Below are 11,669 nucleotides of genomic sequence, written 5' to 3'. Positions count from 1 at the left end.
ATTGTCTTTCCAGACTTAGTTGTTGTGACAAACTTTCAACCAGATAATTCAGTTCCCTGGGTGTAATTACTCAGTTGACTGCAGGCCCATTTAGATTTAATTAAAAGTGGGAGCCCAATATCACTTGTCATTGCACCTGACACCCTGGCATTAACTTTGCAGCTTTGCATTCATTAGAGCGGGCAGTCGTCTCCTAAAGTTGTATCTTATTTACAGCATAATCCTACCAGACAAAATATGGTGGAGCAAATTGTACATCCTTAGGTTATGAAAGTAACAAACGGAGGAGAGTGTGTGTGTTGGCAGAGGCCTTCCAGGTTCCCCACAGTCACAACACGGTAGGAGCATGGCTGTGTCTTTGCACTGCCAATTATCACTCCGGAAATTCAGTAAACAGACCAACTACATCACACACACACACAGTGTGTGGGGTGACTGATGTGAGACATCTGCTATAAAGCTTTGTCTCTAATTAGATGAAACAGGAAAAATAGATCTCACAAAACATCTTGCTCACCTTACATGGCCTTTGCTTGAAAGGCAGAGGCATCTTCAGCATCTATTCGACACTCTCTTAGAAGGCCAGATACATTTCCACTGTCATTTCCGCTGTGGACTGACTCAGTGTTACGGGATTGTCGAAATGAAATTGAATTCTTTCGAGCAGATAGCTACAACTCTTCAGGGAAATAGCCAGAGACAACATACAGTCTGTTCAACAGCAATTAATACAAATGAACAAAGATAGCCCTGAAGTAACTATTCCTAATATCGAGTACATCCCAGTGCTTAATTGTAAACACAGCGCCTTGATGTGTGATCTGCCTTTAAATGAACACTATTTTCCTGTGGACTAAGAGAGTTAGGCCACTGACTGGACTAACAGCCTTGTTTGGTATGCAGGTCTACCGGAGGCCCCAAACATAACAATTAATTGGCTCTAGTTCTCCTTTGTGTCAGATCTCACATTTCAACTCAATTAAACCCCATTTTATTACAAAGCTTCGTCTCCGGCATGAGTGTGACTAATTGGAAAGTGGGCGAACAAGGAAAGCAATTTTCTCACCTAGAAATGACTCACCTACTTGTCACACAATGCCTTTTTTTTTTATCGAACAAATGGTTCAAGCCTCTACACAAACTTCTTAGGAACAGTGAGCCCCATTATCACGTTGGAAGGGTGGATGAATGATGCCTATTTATCCATCATTACAGATCATAGGGATTTTTCCCTTCGTGCACATTCGCTATTAGATGAGAAAAAAATAAATAAAATTAATTTCACACAGACAGGGCAAATACAGTTTATTGTTGAAGTTTTATTGTCAAAGCCTCTTAATCCTAAAACCTAAGAGTGATTAACATTCATTCCATAAGATTTAACAAGGGACTACAAGCTGTCATGTTAATCACGAGACATCCTTATAAGCTAGGAGAATTTGTTATTTTATTTAATGGTTAGCACCAAGCAGTGCTGAAAGCCTTGCACTCTCCTGGATAAGCTCTTGAAGTGTAAGTCCATTCATAAAAGTACATCTATTTTTACTTTGACTCAAACCATTGGTCCACCTCCACTACAGTATTAGCAAGGAGTTTTATAACCAACCCAAGATAGACCAGAGCCTTTCATTTCCAATGGGAGCAAATTAATCATAGTGGGCAGAACGAGCAAGGAGGTGGGCAGAACAAGCAAGGAGGTGGGCAGAGCCGAGCACGAGCTAGTGAGATCTTATTGGCTCGTTATTTGCATATTTCAGTTAGGGAATGCCTACTCTGTGACGTGCGCGTGTGCACTCGAAACAATGCACTTTTTTCAAAACTTTGGCAAAGGGTAAACGTCTACAAAACGCAGCCCACTCCGTTTTGTGAAACTGAAAGCCGAACCACTGCTTTTAATCAGGGCAAGGTGACCGGAAACATGACCGAATACAAACAGTGTAACTATTCCCTCCGCAAGGCAATCAAACAAGCTAAGTGTCAGTATAGAGACAAAGTAGACTCGCAATTCAACGGCTCAGACACAAGAGGTATGTGGCAGGGTCTACAGTCAATCACGGATTACAAAAAGAAAACCAGCCCAGTCACGGACCAGGATGTCTTGCTCCCAGGCAGACTAAATAACTTTTTTGCCCGCTTTGAGGACAATACAGTGCCACCGACACGGCCCGCAACCAAAACATGCGGACTCTCCTTCACTGTAGCCGAGGTGAGTAAAAAATTTAAACGTGTTAACCCTCGCAAGGCTGCAGGCCCAGACGGCATCCCCAGCCGCGCCCTCAGAGCATAACACCATAGTACCCTCCAAACTCGTCATCAAGCTCGAGACCCTGGGTCTCGACCCCGCCCTGTGCAACTGGGTACTGGACTTCCTGACGGGCCGCACCCAGATGGTGAGGGTAGGTAACAACATCTCCACCCCGCTGATCCTCCACAAGGGAGCGTTCTGAGCCCTCTCCTGTACTCCCTGTTCACCCACGACTGCGTGGCCACGCACGCCTCCAACTCAATCATCAAGTTTGCGGACGACACAACAGTGGTAGGCTTGATTACTAACAACGACGAGACAGCCTACAGGGAGGAGGTGAGGGCCCTCGGAGTGTGGTGTCAGGAAAATAACCTCACACTCAACGTCAACAAAACTAAGGAGATGATTGTGGACTTCAGGAAACAGCAGAGGGAACACCCCCCTATCCACATCGATGGAACAGTAGTGGAAAGGGTAGTAAGTTTTAAGTTCCTCGGCATACACATCACAGACAAACTGAATTGGTCCACCCACACAGACAGCATCGTGAAGAAGGCGCAGCAGCGCCTCTTCAACCTCAGGAGGCTGAAGAAATGTGGCTTGTCACCAAAAGCACTCACAAACTTCTACAGATGCACAATCTAGAGCATCCTGTCGGGCTGTATCACCGCCTGGTACGGCAACTGCTCCGCCCACAACCGTAAGGCTCTCCAGTGAGGTCTGCACAACGCATCACCGGGGGCAAACTACCTGCCCTCCAGGACACCTACACCACCCGATGTCACAGGAAGGCCATAAAGATCATCAAGGACAACAACCACCCGAGCCGCTGCCTGTTCACCCCACTATCATCCAGAAGGCGAGGTCAGTACAGGTGCATCAAAGCAGGGACCGAGAGACTGAAAAACAGCTTCTATCTCAAGGCCATCAGACTGTTAAACAGCCACCACTAACATTGAGTGGCTGCTGCCAACACACTGACTCAACTCCAGCCACTTTAATAATGGGAATTGATGGGAATTGATGTAAAATATATCACTAGCCACTTTAAACAATGCTACCTAATATAATGTTTACATACCCTACATTATTCATCTCATATGCATACGTATATACTGTACTCTATCATCTACTGCATCTTTATGTAATACATGTATCACTAGCCACTTTAAACTATGCCACTTTGTTTACATACTCATCTCATATGTATATACTGTACTCGATACCATCTACTGCATCTTGCCTATGCCGCTCTGTACCATCACTCATTCATATATCTTTATGTACGTATTCTTTATCCCTTTACACTTGTGTGTATAAGGTAGTAGTTTTGGAATTGTTAGTTACATTACTCGTTGGTTATTACTGCATTGTCGGAACTAGAAGCACAAGCATTTCGCTACACTCGCATTAACATCTGCTAACCATGTGCATGTGACAAATACATTTGATTTGGTTTGATTTGATTTGATTTGATTTGATTGTTACAGATTTTAGTTTGGTAACAGAAACCTGTATGGAGATCAAACTGTTTCATCGATGAGAAAATTAGCAAGAATGTCGGCCAAAGTCCATCTCGCTCAATATTCTCCCACTGCCGGCCACTAGTGAGTGGGAATGCCAACCGGATGCTTCACAATTGTACATCCGGTTTAATACATGGCTCATTGTTCTATCTGTGGTATTATATTTTCTGTGATAGTGTGACACTTCCCTCTTGTGGTGAAATGGATACAGTTGTTGTATGGAAGTCAAATGTTCTGACTGCGCCACCCTGTGGTAAATTCTAAGTACTGCAAAGAGAATACCGGAACACTGGTGAAACAACAACCACTCCTTATGAAAGTAACGTGTTCAACAGAGACGGGACAGTGGGTGATAGAGTGGTGAAATGAATAGTGAAAAGCATCCTTTTCAGTCAACCTTAACGTTCAAGTTGTATTTTGATGTACTGTACAGAGGTTAGGTTTAGAGTTGAGGTGGAGGGAATGTGTTAAGGTTAGGGTTAAGGAGGTCAACACAGACTGGCTCGGGAACATCTTTGTGCCTTTGAACTGTAAGTTGTCCTGTTATGACCGTATATGACTGTGTTGAATTCACTGTGTTGAATATCACTCCCGGACCAAATTTGATAAAGTGCCTGGGGAAGTGAGGGCCTCCATCGTGGGAGATTTATGATATGGATCTATTTTATTATCAAGTAATAAAAGTGGTCAGGACATCTGTTTGATTACTTTTATAAAACAGGGGTGGCAATACTGACGGGGAAATTACGAGGCGATAGACTGATTGTATACTGGGTGAAGTGCTTGAAAACTCCAGGTATGACAGTACCAAGTACCTCAAGTAAGGAATGCATAATGGATACCATGCCAAACAAGCAGAAGCAAAAGGCTGTTGTAGGCTCAGAGAAAAGTGTTGGTAGCAAAATACAAAGGATGCTTTAAGTTGGTCTTTAACATTAAGCAATACCCAGCTGACCAGTCTAATTGAAATCTGACCTGAATTCATAAGGTATACTCTGCCAATAACAGAGTGGGCTAGACTGGCAGAGACGGAGTGTTTGTTTCTAGAAATAAGGGTGTTTTGGATGGGCACATTCTGCTAGTAATGATAAGCAGAGCTGTTGGCAGGCGGCTGGTGTGGGCAGGGCCAGAGAGACAGCCAGGGGTTTGAGTTAGCTCAGGCCCAGACGCTCAGACCGTTCTGTTGGAGGGACGCCAGTGAAATTCTCTGGCCTGCTAGAGACAAATGATTATGTGAAGAAGAAGAGGGGTCTGGGCCGCCAAGAGCATAACTTCCCGTTAGAATGGGAATTAGAGGACCACACAGTTAGTTCAATCCCATCATTCACGAGGAAAACGGATCGATGAAGGAAGGATGGACGAAGTGGGAGGCAGATGCAGATGTGCTGAGTCAGAGGCCATTGTGACATATCTTCCTCTGCCTCAAAACAACAAAGATCCATCTACAGTTGAAGTCAGAAGTTTACATACACTTAGGTTGGAGTCATTAAAACTCATTTTTAACCTCGCCACAAATTTCTTGTTAACAAACTATAGTTTTGGCAAGTTGGTTAGGACATCTACGTTGTGCATGACACAAGTCATTTTTCCAACAATTATTTACAGACAGATTATTTCACTTATAATTCACTGTTTCACAATTCCAGTGGGTCAGAAGTTTACACACACTAAGTTGACTGTGCCATTAAAAAGCTTGGAAAATTCCAGAAAATGATGTCATGGATTTAGAAGCTTCTGGTAGGCTAATTGACATCATTTGAGTTAATTGGAGGTGTACCTGTGGATGTATTTCAAGGCCAACCTTCAAACTCAGTGCCTCTTTGCTTGACATCATGGAAAAATCTAAAGAAATCAGCAAAGACATCAGAAAAAAAATTGTAGACCTCTACAAGTCTGTTTCCTCCTTAGGAGCAATTTCCAAATGCCTGAAGGTACCACATTCATCTGTACAAACAATAGTGTGCAAGTATAAACACCATGGTACCACGCAGCCATCATACCACTCCCCGAGGTCGGACTGGGGACCCTTTCAGCGGGCCCCGCAGCGCCGGACAGGCGGGAGACTCTGGCAGCGCCGGAGTGAAGGGCTCTGGCAGCTCCGGGCTGGAGGGAGACTCTGGGCTGGAGGGAGACTCTGGCAGCTCCGGGCTAGAGGGAGACTCTGGCTGCTAAGGGCTAGAGGGAGACTGGTTGCTCCGGGCTGGAGGGAGACTCTGGCAGCTCCGGGCTAGAGGGAGACTCTGACTGCTCCGGGCTGGAGGGAGACTCTGGCAGCTCCGGGCTGGAGGGAGACTCTGGCAGCTCCGGGCTGGAGGGAGACTCTGGCAGCTCCGGGCTGGAGGGAGACTCTGGCAGCTCCGGGCTGGAGGGAGACTCTGGCAGCTCCGGGCTGGAGGGAGACTCTGGAAGCGCTGGACAGGCGGGAGAACCTGGAGGGAGGAGACAGAGAGACAGCCTGGTGTGTGGGGCTGCCACAGGAGGCCTGGTGCATGGAGGAGGCACCGGATACACAGGGCCGTGGAGGCGCACTGGAGGTCTCGAACTAATGGCTTGCACAACCCGTCCTGGCTGGATGGTGACTCTAGCCCGGCACGTGCGCAGCGCCGGCGCAGGATATCCTGGCCTGAGGAGATACACTGGCTGTCTGGAGAGCAGGGCTGGCACCATCCGCCCTGGCTGGATCCTCACCCTAGCCCGGAAGATGCGGGGAGCTGGGATGTAGCGCACCGGGCTAAGCACGCGTACTGGGGACACCGTGCGCTCCACTGCATAACACGGTGCCTGACTAGTACAACGCCCACAGCGGTAAGCACGGGAAGTTGGCTCAGGTCTCCTACCTGACTTAGCCACACTCCCCATGTGCCCCCCACCAAGACATTTTTGGGGCTGCCTCTCGTGCCTGTTGCGCTGCCGTGCTAACTCCTCATAGTATCTCCGCTCAGCCTTAGCTGCCTCCAGTTCCTCCTGTGGACGGCGATACTCCCCAGCCTGTGCCCAGGGTCCCTTGCCTTCCAGTATCTCCTCCCATGTCCATTTCTCCAGATAGCGCTGCTGCTCCTGGTTATCACGCTGCTTGGTCCTTTTGTGGTGGGTAGTTCTGTAACGTTTCTCCTCGTCATCTGAGGAAGAGTAGTCAAGATCGGACCAATGCGCAGCGTGGTATGTGTCCATGTTAATATTTAATAAATCAACTGAACACTGAATAACAAAACAACGAAGAGAGTGAACGAAACAGTCCTGTAAGGTGCAGACACAAAACAGAAAACAACTACCCACAAATCAAGTGGGAAAAACAGGCTACCTAAGTATGGTTCTCAGTCAGAGACAACGATTGACAGCTGCCTCTGATTGAGAACCATACCAGGCCAAACACATAGAAAACCAAAACTAGAACCACACATAGAATACCCACCCCAACTCACGCCCTGACCAACCTAAACAAGAAACATAACAAAGGAACTAAGGTCAGGACGTAACACCACTCAGGAAGGAGATGCATTCTGTCCCCTAGAGATGAATGTACTTTGGTGCGGAAAGTGAAAATCAATCCCAGATTGACCTTGTGAAGATGCTGGACGAAACAAGTACAAAAGTATCTATATCCACAGTAAAACGAGTCTGCTCCAAAACCACCAAAAAAAGCCAGACTACGGTTTGCCACTGCACATGGGGACAAAGATGGTCCCACCGTTCCTAGGCCGTCATTGAAAATAAGAATTTGTTCTTAACTGACTTGCCTAGTTAAATAAAGGTTCAAATAAATGTTGTGGGGGTGCTTTGTTGCAAGAGGGACTGGTGCACTTCACAAAATAGATGGCTCATGAGGGAGGAAAATTATGTGGATATATTGAAGCAACATCTCAAGACATCAGTTAAGGTATTGGAGTGGCCATCACAAAGCCATGACCTCGATCCTATAGAGATTTTGTGGGCAGAATGGAAAAAGCGTGTGCGAGAAAGGAGGCCTACAAACCTGACTCAATTAGACCAGCTCTGTAAGGAGGAATGGGCCACAATTCACCCAACTTATTGTGAGATGCTTGTGGAAGGCTACCTGAAATGTTTCACCCAAGTTAAACAATTTAAAGGCAATGCTACCAAATTCTATGTATGTAAACTTCTGACCCACTGGGAATATGATGAAAGAAATAAAAGCTGAAATAAATAATTCTTGTCACGTTCTGACCTTACTTCCTTTGTTATTTCTTTGTTTTAGTTTGGTCAGGGCGTGAGTTGGGGTGGGTTGTCTATGTTCTTTATTCTATGTTATATTTTCTCCGTGTTTGGCCTAGTATGGTTATCAATCAGAGGCAGGTGTCGTTCGTTGTCTCTGATTGAGAATCATACTTAGGTAGCCTTTTCCCAGCTGTGTTTTGTGTTATTTTCTGTATAGGGTTTTTTCATCACCATACAGAACTGTTTCGGTTTCGTTTCATTCTCTTTGTTATTTTGTTTAGTGTTCTGAGTTTAAATAAATATGATCATGAACACTTACCACGCTGCGTATTGGTCCGATCTCTCATACTCCTCATCAGAGGAGGACGAAGAACGTTACAATTCTCTCTACTATTATTCTGACATTTCACATTCTTAAAATAAAGTGGTGATCCTAACTGACCTGAGATAGGGAATTTTTACTACGATTAAATATCAAGAATTGTGAAAAACTGAGTTTAAATGTAGTTGGCTAAAGTGTATGTAAACTTCCGACTTCACCTTTATGTGGTCCAAGCCAGGACAAAGGATGATTTCAGAGAAGAGGACAGAGGGCGTAACATCCGTTGGATGGAAGAGTGAGGACAGGGTGGAGGACTGGATGTGTTGGGATGTGGTAAAAAAATCCCTCACTTTGTCTGGACCTAATAAGACAGTTATTGTTAACACATTACACACACACACCAATGGAAGCTCCTCAGAGGAGGAGGGGGAGGACCATGCCTCTCAGTGAAACAATAATAAAGTAGTGAAACAATAATAAAATGCAATCCTTTTTAGATAAAATTATAGTAAATATATTCAAATGTCACCAAATACCTCTGTCACCACAAATGTCACCATGGTGTAGCTGGAGGACAGATATTTTCCATCCTCCTCTGGCTACATTGACTTCATTACAAAACCTAGGAGGCTCGTGCTTTTCACCCGCTTTCATAGACCTTCCAGAGGACGACCTCCAACCAATCAAAGCTTTTGCAGTACGAACTAACATGTTGTCTACTCAATCAAAGGATCAGAGAACTAACCTAGTCTTACACATGTCTGATTTAGAAGCTTGGTGAGTTGGTGACATTATTAGAAATATTGAAAGATCGAGATAGTGAATAGTGATAGATGAGCATTTTTTGGTTATTATTCAATTGAAATGAAGTTCTTCAAACTACAGGAGAAGTAGGAGGTGGATTAATCCTTGCTTGGACTAACAAATTCTTAGCACTTCTGTCTAACTGTGTTCCGTTATTGTTTTTTGTCTTCCCAATCAAATCCTGTCCTACCCTCAGTGGAAGAGTTGAGCTCTCCAACTGCATCCATCCATGATGAGCATGTCCTGCACTGAAACCCGTTGATCACCTCAACCCCTGTCCTGCACTGAAGCCTCTGAACACCTCAACCCCTGACCTGCACTGAAGTCAGGCCTCTCGAACACCTTAACTCATGTCTTATAACCCCATTCAGTCACTGCTGCGATCCCTTCCCAACACTGTGTAAGTATCAACAGTTCAACATCAACTTTCATTCCCATTCCCCATACTATTTAAAAAAAAAATATTTATTAAATCTTAGGGTTTAAATTATTTGTCTTTGATGATTTTTTAAAACATGCTTTGTCGACTCCATGCGGTCTGTGACTATACTGTGGGTCTCCCATCCTCCCACATTTTCAAGTCACCATCCTCCACTGAGACAGAATCATATTAAACCCCTATACAACCAGAGCCTCCCAGCCTCTGAGACAGAATCATATTAAACCCCTATGCAACCAGAGCCTCCCAACCTCTGAGACAGAATCATTCAGATGTGTTAAATAGTTTTTAAAAAGGAGGATTAAAAACGAGCTAATTAAAACATCCAATGAGTTTACTGACCTCACTCTGTCTGCTCCAATCCCTGCAATCCCCTCTCCACAGGAGCAAAGAACAGCTTTATGAATACCTCCACACACACACACACACACACACACACACACACCATCAAGTCTTGAGTGAACTGAAACACTACATGCCAGCTTTACGAATGCCATCAGAAGAAAGGTCGCTAAGTAGCTTAGTATGCAGAAAGCCGTTTAGTGCTCATTGTTATTTCTGGATACTGTGAGAAAAAGTGCCAGAGGCAATTAAGGCCATTGCCTTTGAGTGGCTGTGTGGTCACTTGTTTTTATGACGAGTCTGAAGCAGTAAAATAGTACATAATGATGTCTGGTTTGCGTAACAAACACACACACATACACACACACACACACACGCACATACTCACCAGTAAGAGCCAAGTCCTGAGTGAAATGAAGTGAAACACTACTACTGGACTCCTGATCAGAGGACCGGACCTCACCTGGGATTGAAAACTCATCAAGTCTGCCAACGCCTGTTCCTGTTCAAACAACTTCTCTCTCATTTTCCACCCAGATCATCTTGTCCCAATTTGACACATTACTTGTGATTTCACTTTGAGGTTGGTCCCAGACTGGCAGTTGGTTTCTCTGGGCCAAATCAAACAATAGCCTGCTCTGCACTTTGTAGCGCAATAGGGGCAGGGCTTTTTTACTTTTTGTGTGGTGCTAGTGAAGTTCTCCACCAAATTTACTGCCTTCAGCAAGCTTATAAAACTTAAAGCATTTTGACACATTTAACACTAAAAGGATACAGAGCTAAAATGAAACATGGAGGCCTTTGACTTCTGAAGATGACCCAGAAGAGGACTTACTTGACCTACTAGGAATCTTTGGCTCCTATAAGGAGCATGGCAGACCATTGATAAATGTCCAAGTTCTTCCAGGTCACAACAGTTGAGGCCGCTCTCAGCCATTTCTACCTGGATGTCTCTCTATGGGAGAATCTCAATTGAGTCCTCTCTCATCTCTCCTCGCCTCCTTAGGGGAGGGGCCTCTGGTTTTCTCATCCCATGGGTTGTGAGAAGGAGTTGACGAGAAAAGAGAGAGGATGCGAGGGGTATGCAATTGAGATTCTCTCCAAGCCTTTCTGGGTCGAGAAGATACGTCATGAGATACAGAAGTTCAAAAATGTCACTCCAACATTTCATAGCTCTACATGCTTTCAGAAAGAATTCAAATCCCTGTCTCTAAGCAAGTTTATGAAATGGGTTTCATATTGGGGTTATATGAGTGTTTACAGCAGGCTTAGTGCCAAATTTGATTCACAGTATTATCCATAATCGAAAGCTGTTAAAAAGTGAGCTAAATGTATAACTGAGCAAACACTGTACAGCCGAGAATGCATCAAAGAAAAATGCATCCACACCTGGACTACCACCAGAGAAACTGAGAAGTGTTTCTTTCTCTCTCTCTCTCTCTCTCTCTCTCTCTGATTGGTTAACTGACAGAGGTTATAAAGGCACCTCTGGCCACCTAGAGAGACACAGGCACAATTCAATAAACGTCTTCCTCAATTTGTCAAATAGTCAGCAGTAGGCTACATGCCAAGTTCAACTGGGCTAACCCAAATAACGAGCTGCACTGTCCCTATAGGATAAGCCTTTTTGGTTCCAGGCAGAACCAGGTAGAACACTTTTGGTTTCAGGAAAGGGTTCTACCTGGAACCAAAAATGGTTCTTCAAATGGTTCTCCTATGCAGACATCCGAAGAACCCTTTTAGGTTCAAGATAGCACCTTTTTTCTAAGAGTGTATAATAGCTTGTTAAATAAGAGGCCATCCATTTCATGAAAC

General features: G+C 44.7%; 1 long non-coding RNA gene across 1 annotated transcript; it reads left to right on the top strand.

Annotated features, from left to right (window-relative positions):
- Positions 1-8,199: 8,199 nt before the first annotated feature.
- Positions 8,200-11,400, top strand: LOC118965270 (uncharacterized). Its single transcript, XR_005052554.2, has 2 exons — positions 8,200-9,473; positions 9,897-11,400. It is a non-coding gene; the product is annotated as an uncharacterized LOC118965270 (long non-coding RNA).
- The last annotated feature ends 269 nt before the right edge of the window (positions 11,401-11,669 follow it).

The sequence above is a fragment of the Oncorhynchus mykiss genome, chromosome 7, assembly GCF_057628025.1.
Source record: "Oncorhynchus mykiss isolate SJ-2025 chromosome 7, ASM5762802v1, whole genome shotgun sequence".
Taxonomy (NCBI): domain Eukaryota; kingdom Metazoa; phylum Chordata; class Actinopteri; order Salmoniformes; family Salmonidae; genus Oncorhynchus; species Oncorhynchus mykiss.
The sequence above is the reverse complement of the archived record's forward strand: the minus strand, read 5'-3'. Positions and strand labels throughout refer to the sequence as shown.